This window comes from Antechinus flavipes, chromosome 2 (genome assembly GCF_016432865.1).
Source record: "Antechinus flavipes isolate AdamAnt ecotype Samford, QLD, Australia chromosome 2, AdamAnt_v2, whole genome shotgun sequence".
Taxonomy (NCBI): domain Eukaryota; kingdom Metazoa; phylum Chordata; class Mammalia; order Dasyuromorphia; family Dasyuridae; genus Antechinus; species Antechinus flavipes.
Window position 1 is genome coordinate 510,185,162 of NC_067399.1, and position 26,525 is coordinate 510,211,686.

Here is a 26,525-nt window from a genome sequence, read left to right on the forward strand (position 1 = left end):
TTAATGTAGTATGCCAGATTTTAGGAAAGTCATTGATTATGCAGCAAATTCCTTGGAGTACAATCCAGAAATGAAAGGTTGGAGAATATGCAATATTTAGGTTGAAGAATTGTTTAATCAGGAAAAATGATGACTTAGGGATATGGTTACTTCAAATATTTCAAGAGCTGTCTTGTGGAAGAAGTAAATTTATTCTGTGTAGCTCTAGAGAGTAGAATCAGGACCAAATGAACAAAAGAAGTAGGAAGCAGATTTTAGTTTAATAGGAGAAACAAATTCCAAATATCAGAGCTGTACCACAATAGATTTGTACTGACCTCTTCATCACTGGAGGGTTTGATGACCACCTGTCAGGTTCATCACAATAGAGATTCCACTGTTGGCCACAACCTTGGATTATATGGCTTCTCTCTACCTGGTTAATGTAATGTAATGTAACTCCATCCTGTTTTAATGTAATTTGGTCAACTTATCTCCTACCCGCTTCTTCAACTGAGCTTGGAGCCTAGAGTTGGTCACTGGTTGAAACTGTTACTTCCTTTTGTTTGAGTGTTTTTGTTCAATTGTTGCTTCCATTACACTAAAAACACACAACTACTTACATGGGAATTAGGAAACCTGAGTTCTCTTTCTGGAACTTTTCCATTTTCTCAGATCATTACCATGAATATAAGGCCTGACTACCTTATAGAAATTGTTAGGACCCATCTAGATTGAAAAGTAATGTGGAAACTCTGAGTAGAGAGAAATAAAAGAAACTTTTGTTTAGATGGATGTACTTTGAGTTAAGTAAACTTTGGTGTTTTGGTCTTGTCTTTGTGTTATGAGAATGACTTTTTCTTAATGCAGGAATAAATCTCCTGTGTCTTTTTAACAAAGAGGAGGGAGCTGAGCAAGCTTGGAATATAAATATTCTTGGCCACATACGGTAGAAGGATCAGTTTATATGTTCTAAGAAATAGTATCCATCTGTTAACTGTAAAAATTTAATAGTATCCCAAAATACCCCCAAAATCTCCAGCACCATTAAACTGCCAGCCCTGTCATTTCATTATTAATATTCCATATTAAATAAATTAACTGCCTATTAAAAATGTCATAAATCTATGCTGCCCCAGAGGACAAAAGAGGGGCAAAGAAGCCATAGACAGGGAAATCACAAAAGACATTTCCAGTACCATTTGCTACTGGACCTATCTTTTTTTGTTTTGTTTTGGTTTTGGTTAAATCTAAAGCAAAGGGATAAAAGAGGGAGTCTCTTAAAACTGATCAGGATCTTGATAATTGATGTGTTCCAGTCAGTGCCTTCATTTTGCATGTGCATAGCACTGCTACGCTAGTACAGCTCAATACCCTTCATTGGCTGTCCAGTTCAAATTTTTATTTTCCTTCACCCTTAACTTATGGTTGATTGTGTGCCCAAATTTAGTCAGTCTTGCTTTCCTTTGTCATTTCCTTTTTTTTTTTTTTTTTTTTTTTTTTTTTTGAGTCTTTGATGGGCAGAGGGAATGAAATGTTCTGTATTTCATCTATTAAAAACTGTCATGTACTTGAAGACAGTAACCAAGTCAAGCGGTAGCTTTGTCTATTGTAAATGAAGAGACCCTAGTTCTTTGACTTTTTTACATGAAATCTGCTCTTCACTCCTCAGATAATTTTTCATTCTTTTCTGGGCTTCACCAGTTTCTCTGAGTTTTCAGAAGGGTTTTCAGGAGATGAGACCAAAAAATAGTGTGAAAGTTTATAAAAGAGAAAGGAATGTGATTATGTAGAGCTTCTGGTGAACATTATGATCTGGCCTGAGTTTCTGAGAAACTCCATGCCACAAGCAAGACTGAGAGCCTCAAGCAAGCAAATTTAAATTAAATTTTTTTTTTTTACTTTGGTGAGGAGGAGACTTCCTGCTTCTATTCTAGTCCAACATTTAGTGATCTTACTGAATCCTTTACTGATAGGGTCTGATTCTATATTATCTTCTGTTCTAGTCCTTCAGGATCTTAGTTGTCAGTATGTCATTAAGAACCAAGCAGAGATTATGTGAAAACTATTTTTTCCCATTTAAAGTGTGGGGAGGAAATAGTGTTTGAGGGACAAATAATGTTCCAGTAAATTGAATTTATAGATAACCAGGATTAAATTCAAAATTCTTGTTGAAAATAACTCTAAAATGACGAGAGTCCTATCTTAGTACGCGGAGTTTAGTGATCATACCTAAATTTTCTTTTTGAGAGTTTTACCTTTTTATTTTCCAGGCCTAATAGTAGAGTTGAGGAAGGTGTGAGAAATTGAGTCAAAATGAAATTGATTTCAGATCACACATTGGAATTGATCTATATAATTTGGTCAATCAGCAAGCATTTATTTAAATATCTTCTATATGCCAGGTACTGCTAGAAAGCACTGATTGGTCATACATGTACATAACAAACATGAAATAGTCAAGTTCCTCAAAGAGGAGCTTATATTTTGTCAGAATTACTCGATTGTTAGTCATAAAATCCTTCATATCAAAAGGTTTTCTCATTCTTATATGAAGCTTGGAAAAGTTTCCATATAGGGAAAGAATTTTGACCAATTTGATTGCAGTCCTCCTGGGATGAGTAGTGTTTTTGTTTCAGACTTTCTGGAGTTTTTCAAAAGTCAATTCTCTTTCCTTCCATCTACCCCTATCCCTACCACCCAACAAATTATCCAAAACAGATAATTGCTTTGGGCATGCTCACTTCCTCTGTGTTAGTTGGCTAAACACTAACATGATGGGGCCCAGATTTGGAGATAGTGGCTTAACTAAGTGGTATTGCCTCATGTTCTCCCACAGTGTCAGAACTTTGTGCCCAGTCAGACAGCCCTAAGGATAGTTAAAGATGACCCAACTGTGACTGCCTTTCTTATCTAGTATCTTGAAATTGCCTTATCATGTTCATGAAAATGAATTAATGTTGATCTCTACTGAGTAATCTTTCCTTTGTATGAATGAGATGACTAAGACAGAGCAGCACAGAATTTTCCCGGGGTTTTAGATAAGGAGACCTCTGTCAATAAGCTAGTTTGTCTCTGTCTTTTCTGGTGCTTACTCCAAATTATGTGTTACATTCTGTGGGTGAGGCGATTCTCTGTAACAGTGACTAACTTGCCTTGTGGGTAGACCAGCTTTCTCTCAGCCTTAAGTTTAATAGTTCATTTTAAATAACACTTCTCCATTCAAAGTCTTTTTCTCCTTAGCTAGGAATCAGTGCTATCCCATCCCCATGCTTCTTGGAAGAATTGCAGTGTCTCAGATCTGTTCCTATCTCTGAAGGAAGGAAAGGATTTCCAGTGACACGTCTTCATGAGAAACTTTGTTATTGGAGGTAGTAGTAATACAGAGGAAGTAAGGAATGCCTTCTAAGGTGTCTGATAAAATGGAGAAAGGGAGAGAAAGAGAATAAAGGATTTTTGAATGCTTAATAGCTTCCAAGTGCTGGTGTGACTCCCTCTGGTAACTTGGTTTTAAGTGAATCAATATGATCAGATGGATCTGGTAATGGATTAAGAATAACATGCAAAGACATCTGAGGTGAAAAACTGAGAAATTTTTCCTTACTAGGTCAAGTTGAAGTCTCAGTTGGATAAGTCAGTTTTGGAAAACATAATTTTTGTTTATTATTGTTGTCCCAATTTATGCGGCAAGAATAATAAAAGATATCCTAGAAATGAATGCTATTAAGATTGGAGCTTAAGTTATTTTAGTGAAAGGATAAAAGCTATGGGAAAATGTTCTTGCTTGAGCAGCCGAGGCCTTCCTCTTCATTTCACCTCCTTCGTCTTCTACCATTTTTCATGGTAACTTCTGAATTATTAGAAGGCCCAAAGAACAATTAGAATTCTTGATGTATGTAACTTTTCATGATGAACTGTTAATAAGCCAAGATTATAGGATTTTAGATTTGGATGGAGCCTCAGAAATTATCTAACCCAACTCCTTTGAAAAAACTTCAAAGTTGTATATGATATGTCAAAACATTTTGACACCAGGTGAGAATCAGGATGGTCATATTAAGGAAATCAAAAACTGATTTACATGAAGAGTAACGGCGAATAAACTGGCTTCTGGAGTATTCATTTGGCCTTATTATCCTAAAATATTATTCCCCTACATAGCCAATCCCTAAATAGTACAACCATAGTTTTATTCCTTTAATTTAAGGTTTGTTTTTCTTGTCTAAAATTCAGATGCTTTTGGTGGGTGTGGTTGTATTTATTGTGTGCCACACATTAGGTTGTTCTAAATCACTTAAATCACTTTTGATTGAATTCCAGATTCTTTAATAAATCAATTCTACAAACACTTAAGTATCTAGCATGCCTAAGACACTGAAGGAGGATAGATTTTGAGAAGAACAGGACACCCTGGAATGCTAGAAATATTTAAAATCTGTTCAAGACTGAACTGGTCAAAGTTTATGGCGAACTGCATACTCACATCCATGGAAAAATATGTAGTACATGTTTTACACTATAAGCGATGACAATTTTAAAAGATAGTTCTGCAGATCATTCTACCTACGTAATAACTTAAGGCACAACAGCATATCTTAGCACATCACTCCTTTATCTGAAATTCTTCAATGATTCCTTATTTCCTCTAGGATAAAATTCCTTACCCTGATGTTTGATTCCTTCCATACTATTAGTTTTCGATCTATATTTATTTCCAACCTTATTTCACCTTTACATGGTATATGTTTCAGTTTAATTTGACTACTGTTGTCAATGTCTTCTCTTGTTTACATTGGCTAGCACTTACGATCAGGATACACTTTCTGCTGATCCCTGCCTTTCAGTCTTTCTCTTGCTTAGTCTTACTTGAGGCTCCACCAATTCCATTAAATCTTTGATTCCTGCTCCTTTTCTTACCCTAGTCCACCTAAAAAGTATCCCCTTCCTCAGACTTTGTTATGGCATTTTGCCTGTTTTTCCTTTGTCCCTAGTAATTTCTTTGACAGAGACTGATTTTTGTCTTTTTTATTCCAGGCACATAAGACAGGTTGCCATTTTTTGAATTTTTTTTTGCTCATTTAATTTTATTGGGTATCTACTGTTCAGAAAAAAACAATTTACAATGTTTACAATACCTCAATCTTCTCTCAAAACAAATACATACAGTTCTTTTAGCTACATAGCTGCTTTTTTTTTTTAATTACTACAAAGCTTTTAATAAAATAATTTATAGATCATGGTAATGCAGGGTAGAAAGCACAGCTGTCTCCCATCTAATACAGTGGAGGGCAGAGAGTAGATTAGATAGCAACTGGAAAATACCTGGCATCAATGAGGCAGAAATTGTCACATGGAGAAAATTTAAAATAACTTAGGCCTGTTTGTAGTGTTTCATTGATAATGAGGAATCTATCTCTATCACTATCCATTTAGCAGTTGGGGAGCCTCTGATGGGCCAAAGATTTGTATTAAAAATCTTTAATGGTATCTTACATAGTACCTATTATTGCTAGTTTTCCTCTGTGATCACAAGCATGTACATGTTTGAAGCATTATAAGTTTGTTTCTGCAGCAATTTGAAACCACCATGATTATGAGCATGATGATTTTGGTACAGTGATGGAGTCTTCTAAGTGCAGTGTGCTCTTGGCTGTCATCAGCTTGCTTCCAAACTACCTCAAATGTTCAAGTACAAATAAATACATGTGTTGGCCTAGCTGATTGCTAGGCATATACATTACAACGCTTCTTGAAACCATCACAGACCATTACAGATGTTCTGTAGAAACTCTCAATTGCCTCCCAGAGCAGTAGTATTAAGAGTGTAAATTTGTTTTATTAAATCAGTTTTAAAATTTTATTAATCTCTCTTTTTATTTTTAGAATTTCAAGTTTAGTATTTGTTTTGGAGGGTTTTTAATTTGTTCTTTTTCTAGCTTTTTTAGTTGGAAGCCCAGATCATTAATTTCTCTTTCTATATTTTATGCAAATAAGCACCTAGAGATGTAAAATGTCCCCTTATTACCACTTTGTTTGCATCCCACAAATTTTGGTATGTTGTTTTATTATCATCGTTCTCTTGGATGAAATTATTAATTGTGTCTATAATTTGCTGTTTCACCCATTCATTCTTTAGGATGAGATTATTCTAAAATGTCGGTTCCCATCTACTGGCCTTTTATTGAATGTAATTTTTATTGCCTTGTGATCAGAAAAAAAATGCATTTACTATTTCTGCCTTTTCTGCATTTGATTTTGAGGTCTTTATGTCCTAATATATGGTCAGTTTTTTTTAATAGGTTCTATGAGCTGCCAAGAAGGAAGTGTGTACTCCTTTCCATCTCCACTCACTTTTCTCCAAAGATCTATCATTCCTAATTTTTATAGTATTCTACTTACCTTCTTAACTTCTTTCTTACTTATTTTGTGGTTCGATTTATCTAGTTCTGAGAGAGAGAAAGGTTGAGATCTCCCACTATTATAGTTTTGCTGTCTATTTCTCCTGGCAGCTCTCTTAACTAATCTTTTAGGAATTTAGATGCTATACCACTTGGTGTATGTGTGTTTAGTATTGCTATTGTTTCATTATCTATGGTACCCTTTAGCAAGATATAGTTTCCTTCCTTATCTCTCTCTTTTTTTTTAATGATAGCTTTTTATTTATAAATTATATGCGTAGGTAATTTTGTAACATTGACAATTGCCAAACATTTTGTTCCAATTTTTCCCCTTCTTCCCCCCATATTCTCCCCCAGATGGTGGGTTGACCAATACATGTTAAATATGTTAACGTATAAATTAAATACAATATAAGTACACATGTTCAAACAGTTATTTTGTGGTACAAAAAGAATCGGACTTAGAAATAGTGTACTATTAGCCTGTAAAGGAAATCAATAATGCAGGTGGACAAAAAATATAGGGATTGGGAATTCTATGTAATGGTTTATAGTCATCTCCCAGAGTTCTTTTGCTGGGTGTAACTGGTTCAATTCATTACTGCTCTATTGGAACTGACTTGGTTCATCTCATTGCTGGAGTTGGCCACATCCATCAGAATTGTTCATCATATAGTACTGTTCTTGAAGTATATAATGATCTCCTGGTCCTGCTCATTTCACTCAGCATCAGTTCATGTAAGTCTCTCCAGACCTTTCTGAAATCTTCCTGCTGGTCATTTCTTACCGAACAATAATATTCATATACCACAATTTATTCAGCCACTCTCTAATTGATGGGCATCCACCCTTTTTAAGTTCACCTGCAACATAATAGATTTTGTGTCAGCCTTTTACCTTTACTCTGTATGTGTCACTCTGCTTTAAATGTTTTCTTGTAAACAATATATTGCAGGATTCTGGCTTTTAATCCCGTCAGCTATCCTCTTTCACTTTATACAAGAGTTCACCCCATTCACGTTTACAGTTAAAACTACTAATTCTGTATCTCGGGCCATCTTATTTACCCCAAATTATACTTTTCTCATTCCTTTTCACCTTTCTCTCCTCCCCAGTATTTTACTTATGAGCACTACTTACCTCAAGCAGCCCTCTTCCTTTAGAGCCCCTCCCCCTATTATTTCTTTTATTGGCCTACCCCTTCCCTTTCCCCTTTTCCCCTCCCACTTTCCTATAAGGTGAGAGAAATTTCTCTGTGAAACCATATAAGTCTAATATTCTCTTTGAGCTGTGGTGATTTTTTTTTTTTTTCCCAAATGAATTAGTTGGCTACATTGATCATCTCATGTTTTCATGAGAGTATAGTTGGTGTGCCACTGGCAAAAAAGAAAGTTTTATAGAGATTCTTTCCTCACAATGGATAGGTTATATATACATGATAAAAATAAGCAACATCTGCCAATTATACTTGTACTTTAAATACATTGTTCATTTAATGAGCTTTTGTCATTAGCAGTACGTTTTTATAAAACTAGTTGTTTTTATCTTAGTCAAGTGGCTAAAACTTTTCCTTTTTTAAATGCATGGATAATTTTTCATTATTAGCCCTTGCAAAACCTTGTGTTCCAATTTTTCACTGCCTTCCCCCCACCAACCCCTCCCCTAGATGGCAAGTAATGCAATATGTGTTCAATCCAATATGTGGATGAATGTATGAATGTATATTCTTGCTGCACAAGGAAAATCAAATCAAAAAGAAAAAAAATGAGAAAATCAAATGCAAGCAAACAACAAAAAGTGATTCACCCTCAGTTCCCACAGTCCTCTCTCTGGGTGTAGATGGCTCTCTTCATCATAAAATTATTGGAATTGGCCTGGATCATCTCATTGTTGAAAAGGTGGCTAAAACTTTTTAAAGGAACTTGGATCTCAGTAAGAAAACTGGTAAAATGTTACCATTTCTGGCACATTGTATGAGCAAGCATTTTCACTTTATCCTTAAGAGGAATAAATCAGATTCAAGATTTGTGTTTGGTGTTAAGCCAAATATTGAAAACTTGCTCAGATTCTAAAAGTCAAATATAGAAATTGTTTACATGATTATTATATGATGTTAAACATTCCCCCAAGTTGTAAATTCATTAAAATATACATAAAACAAAATTCACAGAGAACTTAATACAATGTTTTTCCGTTAGTAATCAACATATATGTCCTACACAAAATAATTGGAGTTCTGTGATTATATTTAAGATTTTGATGATTATTGGTAGAAAATGATATTTTTGTAATCGGTTACATACCACGGTTAAGTATGAAGCCTTTTCGAGCCTAACATTACCATTTTGATCATTGTTCACAACACTTTTTATTGAAAAAGTGTCATAGATTGGGTTGGGGCACTGATCAATGGAATGCCTTGGTCAAAGTCACCCTTCTAAGTATGTGTTAGGTTAAATTAGGTAAGACTTAAACTTATCTCTTCCAGTCTCTGAGGCTAACTTTTATCTACTACCCTCCAAAAAGTAGCAATATTTATTCATTTGAATATTAAACTATTGGATTTTTAAAGTGAAATATTATACTGACAATAGTTTTGAATTTCTTTAATTCACAGAATTATTTTGAATGTTATGGGATAGATCTGGATATTTGAGTGTTTCAAGGTAGTTGGCTTTTTTTTCTTTCCTAAGTATTGTAAAGGCTATTATTTGTGTCAACTTCTCTTTAAACTGTCTACCCCTTGCTATCCAACTTTCCCTTCTTCTCTCCCCCATTCTCTTAACTTCCAAGACAAGAACTTATTTTAATTATTCTATTTCACACCCATGCAAATGAAGATGCTGATGTTTAGAAGATTGAACCAGAGTTGTCATGGCAATATCTGTTGAGGTCATGAGAAAGCTCCTTGATGTTCTATCCTGCCCCTTTTAGTTAGATTTCCAATGACTGGGGGAAAAGCTCCTTTTACCACTCCTTCCCCCTTCCCCTCCCCTTTAATTGGCCCAACAAAGATACTTTTGATTCTTATATCCTCAGTTGAGCTTGAAAGCACTCTTGGCTATGTTCTGAAACGTGTATCTATCCACTATTGAACCCCTTCTTTTTTTGAGTTTCTTCTTGAGTAGATAAAAAACATTTTGCTTTCAAAAGTTTGAAAAGTAGGGGATGTAAGTGTACCCTTCAAATTTCAGACATTTTTGACTCAACTCACTCTCATGCAAACACTTTTTGTCTGACTCTTGTCTTTCTACTTCTCTCTATCTCTCTCCTCTTCTATCCCATCTCCCTGCAGGCAAAGTTTTAAAATAGCTCACAAAGATGGCATATACTGTTTTGAGTCAGCAGTGGGTCCTCAAACTATTGCCCGCGGGCCAGATGTGGCAGCTGAGGACGATTATCCCCCTCACCCAGGGTTATCAAGTTTCTTTATTTAAAGGCCCACAAAACAAAGTTTTTGTTTTTACTATTGTCTGGCCCTCCAACAGTCTGAGGGACAGTGAACTGGCCCCCTATTTAAAAAGTTTGAGGACCCTCACTCAGTTATGCTGGGAAGATTTTCATTCTTCATTACTTTGAAATATGTGTGCTGGCAAAATCTTGAAGCCTACTGGCTAGGGAAGCCTCTATTTAAAGTAATTCTAAGTTCCAAGAGTAAGGACTGTACATTAGGCACTACTTCCTAATAATAATTTCTTATGTATTAGACAATAATGCATTTTGCTTTTCAAAATACACTACTTTATTAATTTCTCTTCCCCCCTCCCCCCCCCCCCAATCACCCTTTGAGATAAGGGGCAGAGATTATCCCCACTTGATTGAGCAAATTTGCATAAAAAGTATTGTAGGGAAGCCAGATTAAAGCTATGGATACTTTGAAAGTTTTGGCCTATAGCTAGGGATTAACACTTTGGACTGACATTTGGGATATGTTAAGTCTGGGATTAGTGAGTATGATCTGGGTTTTAGGATGTAAAGTGTGATTTGGTTTAGAGTAATGGATCTTATGGCTTGAATTAAAGGGCATAATAAATGACCAGGTAAGAAACCAAGCCAATTAAGATAGATTATATTCTGCATGGAAAAAAAGATCTTGACTCAACCTTATGACTAAATAGAGCTGGGTTTGAATTCTGCATTCTAGTCTTATTTCATGAGTCACACAGAGCAAACAGTTTCTTGCTCTGAGGTTTCTCATCTCTTAGATGTGGCAGTGCGTTGCGTGCAAAAATACCACAAATGTATACTGATATCACCATTTGGGAGTCTTACCCTCTTCAGAGAATTACTATTCAGATTTTTAAATTGTTATGCAAAATCTTTAGCCATTATTGTAAAGGGGGGTGGGAGTGTGGATTAAAATTTTTCCTCCCATCCAAGATCTATTATTATGCCTTTTTAAAGTTTCTATGAATTGTTTGATAGCCTGTTCAGCTGTTACTACTACTAATAATACATTACATTTATATGTGTTTTCCTCACAAGAAACTTTGTACAGTCTCTAGTACAAGTATAATTATCCCCATTTTGCAAGACAAGAAACTGAGACTCAATGGAATTACCCAATTTGTCTGTGGTGACCCAGATACATTTTTTTCTTTTTAATAACTTTTTATTGACAGAACCCATGCCAGGGTAATATTTTACAGCATTATCCCTTGCACTCACTTCTGTTCCGATTTTTCCCCTCCCCGGGTTGACAAGCAGTCCTATACATGTTAAATGGGTTACAGTATATCCTAGATACAATATATATGTGCAGAACAGAACAGTTCTCTTGTTGCACAGGGAGAATTGTATTCAGAAGGTATAAATAACCTGGGAAGAAAAACAAAAATGCAAGCAGTTTTTACATTCATTTCCCAGTGTTCTGTCTTTGGGTGTAGCTGCTTCTGTCCACCAGATACATTGTTAAAACCCAAAGGTAATCTTGGTTGTCTTGATGCCAAGCATTATTGATGGGGCCTTTCCTGCTTTCAGAAATGGAACAGATAAATGTGAAAACTTAGCTTTAGTTTCTCTAATTGGAGGAGGGCAACTTTTTCATGCTTGAATAATAAAGAACTCATTTGAGTTTGACTTTGGAAAATCTCATTCTCTTTGCACATGTATGTCTAATAATTTGGAAACTCTTAATGTTTGAAACTAAGATATGAAGCTAGATGAGATTTTGGGGGAGTTGGGAAAACTGTCCAGCTTTTCCATTCTGACTCCCTACTGTTCATCTCCTTTCTGTTTTATACTGTAGAGAAAGCAGGCATCAGCAGTCAGACTGATGGAGAGCATCAGCCTAAACTAAGCTTCATGTTCTCTTTATATTTATTTCATTTTCACACCTTTGTGGGTTAGAGAAGGTAATTAAATGTTTTGGTTTAAGAGGATTCCTGCTGGGCAGTAGCCTGCCAGATGGAATAAAAGTAAGCAAGAAATAGTAAATTGTGTCAGGAAAGTAATTTTGTCAACAATCCTGCTTAATTATAAGAAGAAGACCCTGAAAGTAAGATTTGATAGATACATATTATTTCCCTAGTTCCATAGAGTTGCCTGGCATGAATTTAGCTAAATTATATTTTTGGATGGGGAAGTAATACAATTTGAAGGGGGAATGATGAAGTTAGCTAGGCAAAGACTGGTGTTGAATGATGGCTTCCAGAGATTCAGAAGTGGAGACAGGACTGGCTTGTGTGTGGCTCTTTTTCAAGATGGTAGTTTTGGAGGAACTCACCAATCAGAAATGATGTTTCAGAGGGAGAAATTGATAAAAACCATCTGTAAAATGGGCATAAATGCAATCTGTGGTCCAAAGATCATGCTTAGTGTCCGGTACAGATAAGATAATACCTTTAGGTTTGTAAAGGACTATAAAGAATTTTTATAAATTTTAAAAATAAATTTCAGTAATTTTTATTATTGCTGTCATTTCCAAAGTCTTAAGGTTTGTAGAACATTTTCTTTACAACTACCCTCTGAAGTAGCTAGTAGGAGTATTAGTGTTCCCATGTTACCTATTAGGAAACTGAATTTCCCAGAGGTTTAATGACTTCCTCAGCTCACAAGTGTCAGCCAGAACAAAACTCTAGTTCTCTCTTAACTACAAATTCAGGGATCTGTAAACTATACTAAAATGCCTCCGGTGCTTTCTCCCCTTCTTTTTTCAAAGCCCTCCAGGATTTCCTGGGATCCATTTGTGTGGGAATCTGAGACTGAGCTGGAGCCCAGTATTACACAACAGGACTGTCTTATCTTTGGGAAGGAAATAATAGGACCCTTGATCCTGGGGAAAAAAACAGCTAATTGCATCTTCTGTGATGTCTAGAGTGGCTTTGAAAACCTCAAATTATTCCTTTCATTGTTTTTTGTTGTTCTGGTCGACTAATGTGTTCCCCCTCTCAGGAGAAAATAGCATGTAAAGCTGGAGGGAGGAGGGAATACCCAAATTTCTTAGCTGGATCTTAGTGGATTTCTTTACTTGCTTAGTGGAGTGCAGAGTTCTTGGGCTTTACAGACCATTGCCAGAAGGGCTATTTGCTCATACAAAGTTCTCCATTGTAATAGGCAAAAAAATCAATTTGATTACTTCCATGTCAGCATGCATGTCTAATGGACTAGAAGTTATTGCAGCTATAAAACACACAGTATCATTCCTCTCTCTCCGAAATTTGACAGGATTAATATAGTCAGCATGAAATCTTAGTCATAAAGTCGACCATAAGTGATGGTAAAATTAGCTAATGAAATCGGCTGCTTATGGAAAACATCTTCTGTTTTTCCTTCTGAGAAGAAGGAAGAAAACACTGTGTCTGAAAATGCCCAGTGAAATGATGCTAAGTTCTCCTTCCACTGTGCCTGTCCCAGCATCCTCCCAAAGAGAGAGGGAGAAGGGGAAGTGAAAGGGAGGGAAAGGTATTTGGTGTTTTTAAACACTGGTGTATTGAACAGCCTAGAGGACACTGGCTTTCTGTAGCAGAGTGAACTGTGTAGATTGTTCAGTAAAACAAGGCAGCAGCAACAGCATATGAGTTCAGGCTGAATTCATTTTCAGCTAAAGGGTGATATTTCTAATTTGGACCTTTGTTGGACTTTTTTCCCCCACAAGAGCTTTAGCTGGCACCATAGATTCTGATGCTTAAAAAGCTTTTATTCTTCTCTTGTCCTTTTCCCTCTTCTCTTGACCTCCTTCTTGCCTTCTTTCTCTCCCTATCAGCTTCTAATTGCCTATAATACCTGGGAATAGGGCAGGTTCTCTTGATGCATCTGGAATTCCAAAGGAGGACTCAGGCAAATGCTTTCTGGGAATGAGCATTGTTGCACTTGACATCTCAAAGAGGTTTTAGATAGTCCAGAATTGATATTCTTTCTTTTTTGTAAGGTGTAGAGTGTTGGGTTGAGAGTTGAGTATTAAGTGAAGATGTGTAAACTATTTTGAATAATTTTAAGTGGTGTTCCAGTTAAAAATATACATTCTTCCATTCCAGTGCCCATGACTCTCTATAATTTGGCCTTCCTTGTTGTTCCAGTGTTCTCTTTTCCACCAGCTACTTCATCTAGGCTTTGCTCCTTTCTATCTCCTGCATATGCCTTGTTAAATTCCTACTTCCAAATTCTTGATTATTTACTGCTTTATGAAATGCCCTTTCACTGCAATATCCCTGGTTCATATTTTGTTTTAAAATTCTAAGTCCTATCCTCTTTTTACTTGCATTTGCACTGATCAGATTTTCTTCTATGCACTTATATTAGCACTTAAATTGTTATAAAGTAATCTAGTATTTAGTTATTGTCTGATATTTCCTGTGTCATTTCTTCTCACCTTCAAGTATATGTTCTAAAAAGGATTTGGAAAATTCCTCAAAAAAGACACTATGAATCCGAATATTTCAGACACTTAGTCTAACTATGGGTTGGTTGACTAATAAATTTACCGTAGTCAGCAGTGTTTCTCATTTCACCTCAATAATTCAAGAGAAGAGTCAGTGTGGCCTTAGAGCCTGGAAGAACTTCAGCCTTCATTACTTGAAACACTATATTTTTTCCCTTTTTTAAAAAAACATTAGAAGTGGGGCAGCTAGGGTGGCTCAGTGGATAGAGCACCAGCCCTGAAATCAGGAGGATCTGAGTTCAAATCTGACCTCAGACACTTAACACTGCCTAGCTGTGTGACCTTGGACAAGTCACTTAACCCCAATTGTCTCAGCAAAAAAAAAAAAAAAAAAAACCATTAGAAGTGGTAAGCAATCTGATGTATATTGAATAATCTGTACTTATGAATTCATGGACTCATAAAATGTGTTTGTAATTCCAAAAGCAATATTTGCTATCCTTTGAGATCATTCATAGACAAGAGTTTCTCAATTCTCATGTTTTAGTGTTTTTTTGTAGATAATTTCACTAAAATAAAGCACACCTTAGTGATTGAGTGTGATCTGGTATTCTTAATTAAGCCCAAGAAGAACATGATGGGTTTTCACTGAAAAAAACAAGTATTAGATAAATTTCTCTTAGGCATGAGTTGGACTGTTGCAGACCATTTTATTCAGTATTCATTCAGTATTAATGAAATAACAACCTTTAAAATACACCCAGAAGAAAGAAGAATAATTTTGTAGATATGTGCATGAGTGAGACCACTCTGAAAAGTGCTAAAAGTAAAAGTAAATGTTTAGACCAGAGCCTCTCAAAATCTAATCCTGCATTGCCCTTAGGAGCAATTGTTCCTTGTATTTGCTAATTCAGTGTAGGGGCAGCCATGAATGACAAACTAAAGATACCTTTTGAGTTCTTTTTCTGACACATCTTATCTGTGAAATGGTTGACAAGTCATTATCGCTTTCTTGCTGCTTAGACCAAAAATGTCATTGAAATAGAAATAAATCTGAAAATCACAAGTTAACTTTATGTTGCATTTTCATTTATTTTGTTAAATATTTCCCAATTATATTTTAATCTGGCTTAGTCATTGGGGAATTTTGTGGTCATTAATTGGACCACTTCTGCTATAGACAACTAAATAAGTTGTCTTTAAGATTGTAATTGGAAAAAAAGATGCTCACCTACATTGGTAAAAAAAAGTTTCTGTGCTGCACTGTGCTCCCTATCTAAATTGTTTCACTTAGTCTAATATCCCTCTTTTTTAAAATTTTTTTTATTTTCTTTCTTTTATTTTAGTTCAATAGAAAGGATTGGGGGCAGAAGAGGAGAGAGGGAAACAAAAAAAAGTCAGTCTAAGTGGTAAGTTTTCTATACCATTCTACCTGATGTTGTGAAGCTAGAGAAAGGATCACACTCATTCTTAGCTCAGCAATTTGCCAACTGGTTTCCATGCTGAGTTTTTTCCCATCTCCCCCACTCCCAGTGATTCTAGTTTTCTAACCGCAGTTTATCCCATGGTTTTGCCACGGAGCAATTTCTTGTAAATGTGCCAGCCCTTCCCTTTTCTTTCTCATTGTAGTCCATCAGGCAGCATCATTCAGTGCATGAAACACCAGCATAGGAGACCTACATTGTGGTTCCTAATCTAATCTAAGTGTTCTGTGATTTTCAGTGTCCAGATGGATAGAGCACTAAACCTGGAGTTAGAAAGTCATAAGCTCAAACATGGCCTCAGATAATTACTAAATGAATGATTTTTGCCTTAGTTTACTCATCTGTAAAATGGGGATAAGAAAGCATCTATCTTAAGCTTGTAAGAATTAAAGAATAAATGTAAAGTACATAATACAGTGGTTGGAACATATTAAGCACTATATAAATGTTATTGTGTCCCTTCAAGTCTCTGGGCCTCAGTTCATTCATTTTAGAAGCTATTCGATCTATACCCCATGGCTGCATCTTATCTATGAAATGGTTGACATTTCTCATGGTTGCACAGTAAATTAGGGAAAGAAACTTGTAGTGGATCCCAAATATTATCAATTCTGATGTATAAGATTAGATCAATGATACTTACTTCATGTACCTTAACCGGGGTGTGTGTTTTTTTTAAGAAGGAAAAAGCAAAAAAAAATGGATCTGAAAGCACTTTTGAAAATTGGTTTTCAGTAATGGACTTCTACCTAAATTCATGCTGTTACATATAACCAGGATGCCTTCTGTTCTTTTCTTGACATAACCATTTTTTTTTGGGGGGGGGGGCATCTATTTCATAAAGCCTTCCTTAATTGCCCTACTTTAATAGTAAAAGTTTTTATTTTAGTACCTTACATATTATTTTGCATTTGATAATGAATTTTCTTGTCTCACTTCTCTGCTTTAATGAACTCCATAAGTCCTTTCCAACGCTTAACTTTTTATGTTCTAAACTTTATGTCTCATCATTTGCCACAAATACATGTATACTATAGGCATTAAATAAATGCTTGTTCAGTTGTTGTTTGCCCTTTATTCTTTTTTTTTTTTTATAATAAATTTTATTTTATTTAATAATAACTTCGCATTGACAGAATCCATGCCAGGATAATTTCTACACGACATTATCCCTTGCAATCACTTATGTTTCGTTTTTTCCCCCTCCCTCCCTCCTCCCCCCCCCCCCCCAGGATGGCAAGCAGTCCTATATATGCTAAACATGTTGCAGTATATCCTAGATACAATACATATTTGCAGAACCAAACAGTTCTCTTGTTGCACAGGGAGAATTGGATTCAGAAGGTAAAAATAACTCGGGAAGAAAATCAAAAATGCAAATAGTTCACATTCATTTCCCAGTATTCCTTCTTTGGGTGTAGCTGTTTCTGTCCATCATTTCTCCAATGAAACTCAGTTAAGTCTCTTTGTCAGAGAAATCCACTTCCATCAGAATACATCCTCATACAATATCGTTGTCGAAGTGTATAATGATCTCCTGGTTCTGCTCATCTCACTTAGCATCAGTCCATGTAGGTCTCTCCAAGCCTCTCTGTATTCATCCTGCTGGTCATTCCTTACAGAGCAATAATATTCCATAACATTCATATACCACAATTTACCCAGCCATTCTCCAATTGATGGGCATCCATTCATTTTCCAGTTTCTAGCCACTACAAACAGGGCTGCTACAAACATTTTTGTTTGCCCTTTATTCTTAAAGAAAGCTATGACATCAGGGAGGTGCTGCCATGACATGCAAGTGAGTTGAATTCAAATGAGGTAGGCTCGGGTTCCCCTCCAGAACCATCTAGGTCCAGTGACCAGAGACAGATCAGAACTACAGGATGCCTTGGGGGAGACCTTAGATCTTTATCAAATGAAAACATGATGACAGACATGACACCCTATCTGCCATTAATAAGACAATAAGAAATGAGGCTGAGAATGGCAGTCTTTTACCTACTTAAGAAATCAATCTGGGAAAGGGAGACCTTCTGGATTTCTGTTCAAAATAAAAACTTGCTATTTACATGCACTCTGACTCAATGGGGACCCAAAACAATGACTAGGTGAGGCTTGGCCTAGGATCTATTTTGGCCAATCGATGACCCCTCGTTTGAGTTAATTTAAGAAATCTAGCCAGTAAGCCCCTAGATTTCTTGGCAGGTTTTACTGATAAATTTGCATTCCTTTGGGCAGAGCACCCTCAGGAAAGGAAAAGAAAGAGAGAAGAGAAGGAAAGGAGGGAGGGTCCTCAGGGGCAGCTCCTTCTCACAGCTTGTTCAATGGTGGATGATTAGATGATTTATTAGTTGGAGAGGGATGATTCAGCTTGTCAGCAAAACTTGAACTTTCTTGTCAGCCCTACCGAGGAACAAATTGACATATAACCCTAACCCTCAAATTTTGTGAGGTCACGTTATAATTTGAAGGTGGTAATGGTGATGTTCCTGATCTGGGAGGACACTGGCTGTATGGAAAACACTGATAACCTATTAAGGGGAGGGCAGCCTGTAAGGAACCCCAGGTATTTGGAAATCAACTCATTCCTTCCAGTGCACAAATTAAGAAAGCAACTGTCTTTCTCAACCCTGTAGTTTACAAAGGAAAAGCCAGAACTCTTTGAAAATGAATGCTGCTCCAGTTTTACACTTAACTGACATGGGAACATGTTTGTTTGACTATCAAAGTGAAGCAGATGGGATGTCTGACCTGGTGCCCTTGCATTCATTGGACACAACTTGTAAATTTAGCTGTAAAGCTTAAGCTTTGGGGTTATTTTGTGTGTGTGTGTGTGTGTGTGTGTGTGTGTGTGTGTGTGTGTGTGTGTGTGTATGTATGTGTGTGGTGATACATTGGTCCCCTTTGCTCTTGGATACTTAATACTCTATGGATTCTCTTTGTTTCCCTCCTCTCTTCCTCACTACTCGTAGTAACTAACATCAATAGGATGTGCTCCTTAGAATGTAGGTGGTTTTTTTTAGATGTGTCTTCAAGCTAGTTGACAACAGAAATAGTTTTGTGTGGGGAAATAATTGGGATTTTCATATGTAACCAACAGGGAGTGAGCAGTTAGATTGGTCACTTTAAGGTTTATTCTAAGTCTTTTTAAAAAGAGTTTATAATTTTATGAACTTAGCTGGGAAAAGGTGTCTATTCTGATCTCTTCCTTCAGGCAAAATTTCTTTGCCATATTATCAATCTGATCTCATTAATGGAAGATCTCAGTGGCTCTAGAATGTGGTTCAAGAATAGCTACTAAGAGATTTATTTACATTCATAATTCTGAATACCTTCTTGTTTTCTCAAGAGAAACTATAGCTGCAAATTATTGGCCTTATCTAGTTACCCCTGGAGTACATGGCAACAATTTATAAGGTGATAGAGGCAATAAAATATAGGATTTCATAAATAGCTAGAAGTAATTCTAATCATAATCTAGGCCTATTCTTTGATTTTACAGATGAGGCAACAGAGGGTAATGACCTGCTCAAAGTCATAGCAAGTCAGTAATATAGCCAAAAGTAAAGCCCAGGTTTCCATCTTTGAACCCATTCCCACCATCCCTACAATGAAAATTCGTGTTGGGACTGACAACAAATCTGGGATACCATCTTGTCATCAGAAAGCTATTTTGACCTCAGGTCAAACCTGTTTCATTATGACAGAGGATGATCCAGATCTCTCCCTGAACCCTGTAATTGCTTCTACATTTTTGGCAAATAACATCTTAACTTGTCCCATATATATAACAATTAATAAACATTATTAAGCTTCTTCTGCGTGCCAGATTCTGTACTAAAACTTGGAATACAAAAAGAAGGAAAAGACAGTTCTTGCTCCTTGGAGTGCTTTCAATCTAATAAGGGAAACAACAGGCAAACCAATTTTATATATTTGTATATTATATATGTATGGATACGCACATGAATAAATAGGGAACGGCTGAGAAGGAAGGCACTAGAATTGAGGAGAGGGATAAGGGAAGGCTTCCAGTAAAAGATAGGACCTTACTCCTGACTCAGGAAGCAGAGGCAAAGGTAGAGATGAGGAGGGAAAGTAATGAGGAACAGATTGATTAAATATCTGGAGCTAGAAGGTGGAATATTTTATTCTTGGAGGATTCAGGAAGCCAGTACCACCAGATTGAAGAATATATGGCAAGGAATAGTAGGTGTAGGAAGATTAGAAGAGTAGCAGGATGCTAGATTGTGAAGCGCTTTGAAAACCAAGCAAACTATTTTGTATTTGCTCCTGGAGATAGTAGGAAGTTAATGGAGAGGAGTCATGTGATTTTCAGAGCTGCATTTTAGGAAAATTACTTTGATAACTGAATAGAGGACAATGTTAATTCTAGAGAGACTTATAGTTGGCAGGCCCATTGTTGTAGGCTGTTTCAACAGTATGATGATTCCCACCAGAGTGGTGGCAGTACTGCAGGAGAGAAGGTTGTGTGTCTGAGAGATTTTGCAAAGGTGAATGACCAGTCTTGGAAACAGATTGGATTTGGTTGTGGGAGGGAAGGGAAGGAGTTGGCACAGAGCAGTGAGTGATAGTGAAAACTTCAGGGTGGGAACCTGAGGGACTGAGAGGATAGTATTGCCTTGTGAAGATTTAAGATAAGTTCTCTTAGATATGGTATTCAAGCTGTCTACGGGCATTTTTTTACACCATATGAAAGGTGGTTGGAGAGTTAAGACCTGAGGTCAGCAGAGAGCTTTAGAGCAAGATTAGTAGATGTGAGACTCAACAGCATTGAGGTGGTAATTAAATACGTCTGTATCTACATACACAGATTGAAAGCACTCCAAGGGGCAAGAACTGTCTTTTCCTTCTTGTTGATAAAAGGCACTTTCTGGTCTCAGAAGTTCCTGATGGGTCCTCCTTATATCTTCTTCTGGGTAAATTTTTTAAAAGAGAGCTTTTGAAATAATTGTCACTGAAAGGGGAATTGTATAGAGTGGTCGTCTTTGAGTAACTAGCAACTTTGATTACAGATACTAATTTGTAAGAAATTTAAGGAAGGAATTGTCTCAGTATTTGCAGTACCAATGTCCTCTTAATCATTCCCTGCACACTCTATTAAAGGTACTAGAACCTGTAAACATTCAGGTTCTCATTCAGGAACTATGCAGAATCAAAATACAAATGGGCCTTCAAAGCTATTTTGGCCCATAAAGTTAGCAGGACATTTTAAAGATGTCTAAATATGTAGCTCTACTTCACTGTAACAGTTCCAAAGAACCCATTTATTCCAAAATGTCGGTTCCCATTTACTGCAGGGAGATTTTTTTCCTCTTTATAATTTTTTTTAAAGCTCTTTAAGTGCTCATTCTCCCCCAAAGTGTTTATAAGAAATAAAGTACTATAACTCCCCTTTAGTTGAACTGTCAGCCCTGTCATTTTGTTCCAGGTCCATCCTCTGCTGTATTTCTCCATCATCTTCCCCGCCATGACCTTTATTAATCTCCATAGAAGCCAGTCACTTTTAAAACATTTTTTTCTTCTTCTAGGTTATTAATGGAACGCTAAATAAACATGACTTGGGGGTGTATTTACCTTGTCATTCTGCTCAAGGTCCAGGGTTTTATCTTGGGTGTTGGGTATTTACAATTATGGACTTAACAGATGCATATTTTCTGTTCTGGTGTTCACCTTGGATTTCTTTCTTTGGGAATCGTGTGCTGGGTTTCTTTGCATGATTGTGAATATACATTTTCTTGGTGTCACTATTTGTGATCCTTGATCCCCTGGGCTCTGGAGCTTTCACAATGTTAAAAGCGTTCTCCATCTCCCCATCTCCCCATCCCCCATCAATTAATGCATAGCAAACTTAAGTGGGGTTACAGGCAGGCAGGAGAAACCCACTGCTCTTTCCTGGAGAACAAGAAATGCTATCAGATGCAGCCATGCTGATTATTGGTTTACTTCTTAAACTGACAAATGATTTTTCAGACTTTTAATAGTCTAAAGGCTTCTAATGGTCTTCCTTTAAAAAAAAAAAACAACAGTATTTATTATTGAGAAGATAAAGAGATGGGAAAAGAAATGAAAACATTCATGTATCACTGATTAGATTCTTCCCACTTTCTCTATTGATGCATAAGCAGAGTTGTTTAGAGATATTTTATTTGCTTCAAAGTGAGCATATCCCTGGGCATGAGATCATGCCTTTTACTTGAATTTCAAAGTAGCAACATAGATGTATAGCATTATACCAATTATATTACGGATGGTTCTAGGTCATTTTGAATCAGTCTTCACCCATCATTAGAAAAAGGATGTGGGCTCTAAGCTGTCTCCATCAGAGGGAATGGGCTTCATTGAACTATACATTCTCTTAACCTGGTTCTCCTAAAAGTATTTATTAAGCATGGATTGTGTACCAGGCTCTGTGTTAAGCACCAGAGAAACAAAGAAAGTTAAAAAAACAAACCTTGCTTATAATGAACCCATAGGGAAATGGTTATGTACAAACAAGATAAACCGGATAAATATGAAGTACTAAGGCACCAAAGGGAGATACTAAGATTTCTAAGAAGGACTGAGAGAATTCTTAAAGACAATAGTTCTTTACCTGAGGGCAAGAGTAGAAATGAGGAGGGAGGAGAGAATGTTAGATATAGGGGACAGCTAACAAAAATACTCAGTCTGGAGTATACAAAGAACATCAAGGAGATTGGTGTCAATGGGTCACAAAAGTTTGTGGAAAAGATTGGTGGAGTTTGGGGTGTGTGATCTAAGAATTCTAGAAAGGTGGGATAGGACCATGTGAATGAAGACAAATAGGATTTTATATTTGATAGTGGAGTTTAAGGAGCACAGTCAAGACCTGTGCTTTTAGGAAGATCAAGCTTGACAACATAATCAGACAGTTTGACTGATGTTAGGTTTAGGTGCTCAGTCTGTGATTGGGGATGACAAATGCAAAAACCGAGCACAAGGTATCACTAAGAGGTATTAAAAAGCTTTATTGCTATTTATTATATTAATGAGTCCATAGCTACAGATGGCCCAAATATCTTTTCACTGGTGAGATACAGATTTTGTATGAATGCCATCTTTTTTTTAATAGATATGACAAATTGCACATGAATTCTTCCAAGTCACTGGGGATATAAATGGCTTTGATAATTTTGATTAGATTTCTTTTTTTGCCCTTTATTGAGTCAGTCCTCTTCAAAATCCAGTCAATGTCAGGAAGTGATATCATATGTTGACTTACTTTGAATGTTAGACCAAAGAGGTAGGTCAAAGAAGACCCTTCCTTATTTGTACCCTCAATGAGTGCTTATGAATCTCCTCTCATCTTAATTTGTCACCCTTTGATTCAATATATCAAGTGTATACAGAACACATGCACTTTTTCTAGTCATTCTTATAATTAAGGAGATAGAAATGTAACACAGGGTCTCTACCCTCAAAGAACTTAAAGATGAGGTATGGAAGGGGACAAGCTGTATCCATGTGAAAAATATATACTAATAGATTCAGTAAAGAGTTTTAAATTAGATAACAATGTCATAATGTATGAAGAGTCAAGTAAAAGATTGGAATGTTTTAGGAAGATTCTGTAAGAGTGAAAACTTGACTTGAAACCCAAGCAACCAAGACAGAACCACTGATATGACATTGAAGATCTAATGTTTCCAGCTGCGTTGTTTGCTAGGTAAAGTGAAACAGGTGTGTCTGGAGAAGGTGCATGTAGAAGTGGTTGTCATGATGCTTATTGGGTGTTGAGCTGTGAATGCTATTCAAGGTTCTTGAACATGCTGAAAATAGGAAATATATACCACATAGAAAGTTTGCTAAAAGTATAGGAAATTATTTTTGGCAGTGTTGAGATGGCCAGCATGCTTAAGTTTCTTGTATAGCAGATTCTTTGCTGCCTTAGAGACTAGTGTGAACTTGACCCTGCCAAGCCCCAAATAGTCACTGAATTGAATTAGATAGGAATTTGAAGATGTAGAGAAGATTGTAGGACAGTTACTGGTAAAGAAAAGGCAACAGAATAATTTATCAGTGTTAGAATTTGAAGACCATTGAGACCCAGCATGCTAAAGCATTGAAGGTAGAATAATAGGACTAGGAGATGACATTCAAAACCATCTGTTTCAATACAGAGTGACTGGCCTAAGGTCATGTTGCATGGCAGAGCCCAGTCTAAAATACAGAATCTCAGAGTCCTTTTAGTCAAATCTAAGACTTGACTAAGAATATTTCCTGCAGCACTGCCAACAAGTAGTCCTCCAGTCTGAAAACCTGCAGTGAGGCAGAATGCAGAGCATTTCTACTTTGGGGTAAGTTTTTTTAGTCACTAGGAATTTTTTTTCTTTATCTTGGACCAAAAATTAGCTCTGTGAAAGTTCTCAAATATTGTTTATAGTTCCACGTTATGAACCCCAAAGAGAATGTCTGCTTAATAATGCCTCTTTCACATGACAAAAATAGCCTATCAAAATACTCAAAAAAGGTTTTTATTTAATTCCCTTTAAGTCTAATTTTCAAGTCAAGTAGAGCCAAATTTTCTTCTCCAAGTAATCTTAATGAAATGGTTTCCAGTTGCTGTTCCCTCTCCTCTTGCTGTGGTAATTGTCCTCATTCGAATAAATTTTAGATTGTCACAGTTCTTTCTAAAGGGCATTCAGACATGGTCTGACTAACCTGAAGATTATAGATCATCACCTCCTTCCTTATGAACTATGCCTGTTTTAGTACAGTTCAATGTTGCATTAATTTACCAGGCCACTCACCATATTGCTCAAGTCTTCCAGTTCTCTGTTCTTTTCACTATACCACACTGCCCTACAAAAAGTAGCTTGGCTGTGTGTGTGAGCCATGAGGCTAAGCTGAAGGAGTATCAACCCTCAACATTTAATACTAAAATCTACTGATTATTCACATCTGACTCATCCTTAGGAAATATCTTAGTCCGGTCTGGCTTCTCTTTACTAGGCAGTTTCCGGACCCCTCCCCCCACTCTCAGTGGGTGTGTGCTCAAGGAATGCAGACTCATTTTAATATTAGACTGAGCCAGACGTAATTAGCAAGGTAAATTGGCTGCTGCTGCTAGAGAAAAAATTAAAAATCATAATGCAAACCAAGGCAAGTTGAAATGTTTTTTTTTTTTTTTGGGGGGGGGGGGGGAGGGAGGCAAACCACACTACGATTCCCTAAGATTTGCAGGAGGGATTTAAAATTTACAGTTTTAAGTACTAGTTTTTTTTGTTTTGTTTTGTTTTGTTTTTAACCCCAAGCTCTTTGTATATTGCAAATATTTTCCTGGAAGTGATCATACCGCAGTACATTGTGTCCTTTGCCCTAAAGCTTCATTGTGTCTTAAAAGATTCTTGGTTGACATTGACATTGCTTTGGATCAGGAGTTGTGAAGCTATGGGAAGGATAGCAAGAATGATGACTTTAAAAGCTAGTACTATAACCAGGGCAGTCAACAGATTTCTTTCAGGAAATTAATTTAATGGGGAGCTGAGAGGATTCACAACTATAATAGGTATTAGCACCTACTTAGCAAGAAGAATTAGTTAAACTAAAAAGCCACCAGATGGCCTATTTCCTCCCTTTTCCCTCTACCTCTCTCTCTCCCTTCCCTCTCCCCCCCAGGTACCCTAGCTTCTTTCTAATCAAACTCTGATCTGCTCCCCACTTCCAACATCTTTAAGATGTTAGTGCTGAAAGTGAATTTTTTTTTTTTTAACACACAATTTATCCTAGGTACCAAAATTCCTAACTATGCATCTATTTAAAGCTTTGCCTCCTAGCAAAGTAAATACCTACTAGATAGATCTGACAGAGCTGGTATAAGTCAAATTAAGAGGGAAAAAAATTATCATTAGCATCAGTCTCCTATATACCACATAGCTCATTATTGCTTACTCTGAATAATTTCTTCACTCTCTTACAGAACTTTGGAATTTTATTTGCTGAGTATAAAATATGCAGAAATTCATGAATAATCTTAAGGCTCAGTATCTTAAAACTAATATAGTATAAGCCTTTTTTCCTCCTCTTCTTTTTTTTTTCCCTTTTTGAAAAACCATGATTGAAGTCAAATTAACATATTTACCTTCAGTGCTCCCTGGGGGAACATTAGGGAATTCAAGAGGTGAATCAAAGTTGGTACTTAGGTTCACCAGAGCTGAGGCAGGATTTCATTTCTCAATAAAGTAACTAAGCAAACACTCGACTCCCTTTTGATTTAAGGATCCATTTTCCTTTCCAGGGAAATCTTTAGATGCTCCTCAACAGATGGTGGTGCTGTCTTGGTCCCCAGGTTCCCATTGCTGCTGGCAGAATTGAACTCCTAGGGAATTTCTCAGTGCTGTTTTCACCAAATGCAGGGAAATGATCTTTAAAAGAGCATTGCTTCTCAAGACCAACTCTTATAGGGTAATAGAATATCAGCTTTTGATCTCGTGGTGGTTACATCTTCTCTCTTAAATCATCAGTAGTCACATAGAAGTGTATGCTGCTTTAAAATGAGGGTTTCATGGGACAGTACAGCATTTGAAATGTTTCTTAGGGGTCAGAACTCTGGTTATGCTGGTTCAGGTTTTATATTTTTGAGGCATGGGAAGATCATAATTATTGTCATTTACTTGCTAGCATTTACATAAGGCTTTAAGTTTTCCAAAGTATTTTACAAATTTTGTCTTATTTTATTTTTACAGCAACCATAAAAGGTAGGCATTATTATTAATTATCTCCAATTTACAGAAACCGAGGCAGGCAAATTAAGTGACATGTCCCAGGTCACAGTGCTCTAAGACAATAAAGTAGATAATT

At 36.5% G+C, this 26,525-nt stretch overlaps 1 protein-coding gene across 3 annotated transcripts in view; it reads left to right on the plus strand.

Annotated features, from left to right (window-relative positions):
* Positions 1 to 26,525, plus strand: part of NACC2 (NACC family member 2) — a 123,918-nt gene that overhangs the window by 28,560 nt on the left and 68,833 nt on the right. For 2 of the 3 annotated variants that reach the window (XM_051980347.1, XM_051980349.1), the window contains exon 2: positions 15,543 to 15,605. The exons of the other annotated variant lie outside the window; for it this stretch is intronic. The gene's annotated coding sequence lies outside the window, so the exon portion shown is untranslated. The remainder of the gene's footprint in view (positions 1 to 15,542; positions 15,606 to 26,525) is intronic. 3 annotated transcript variants of the gene reach the window in all.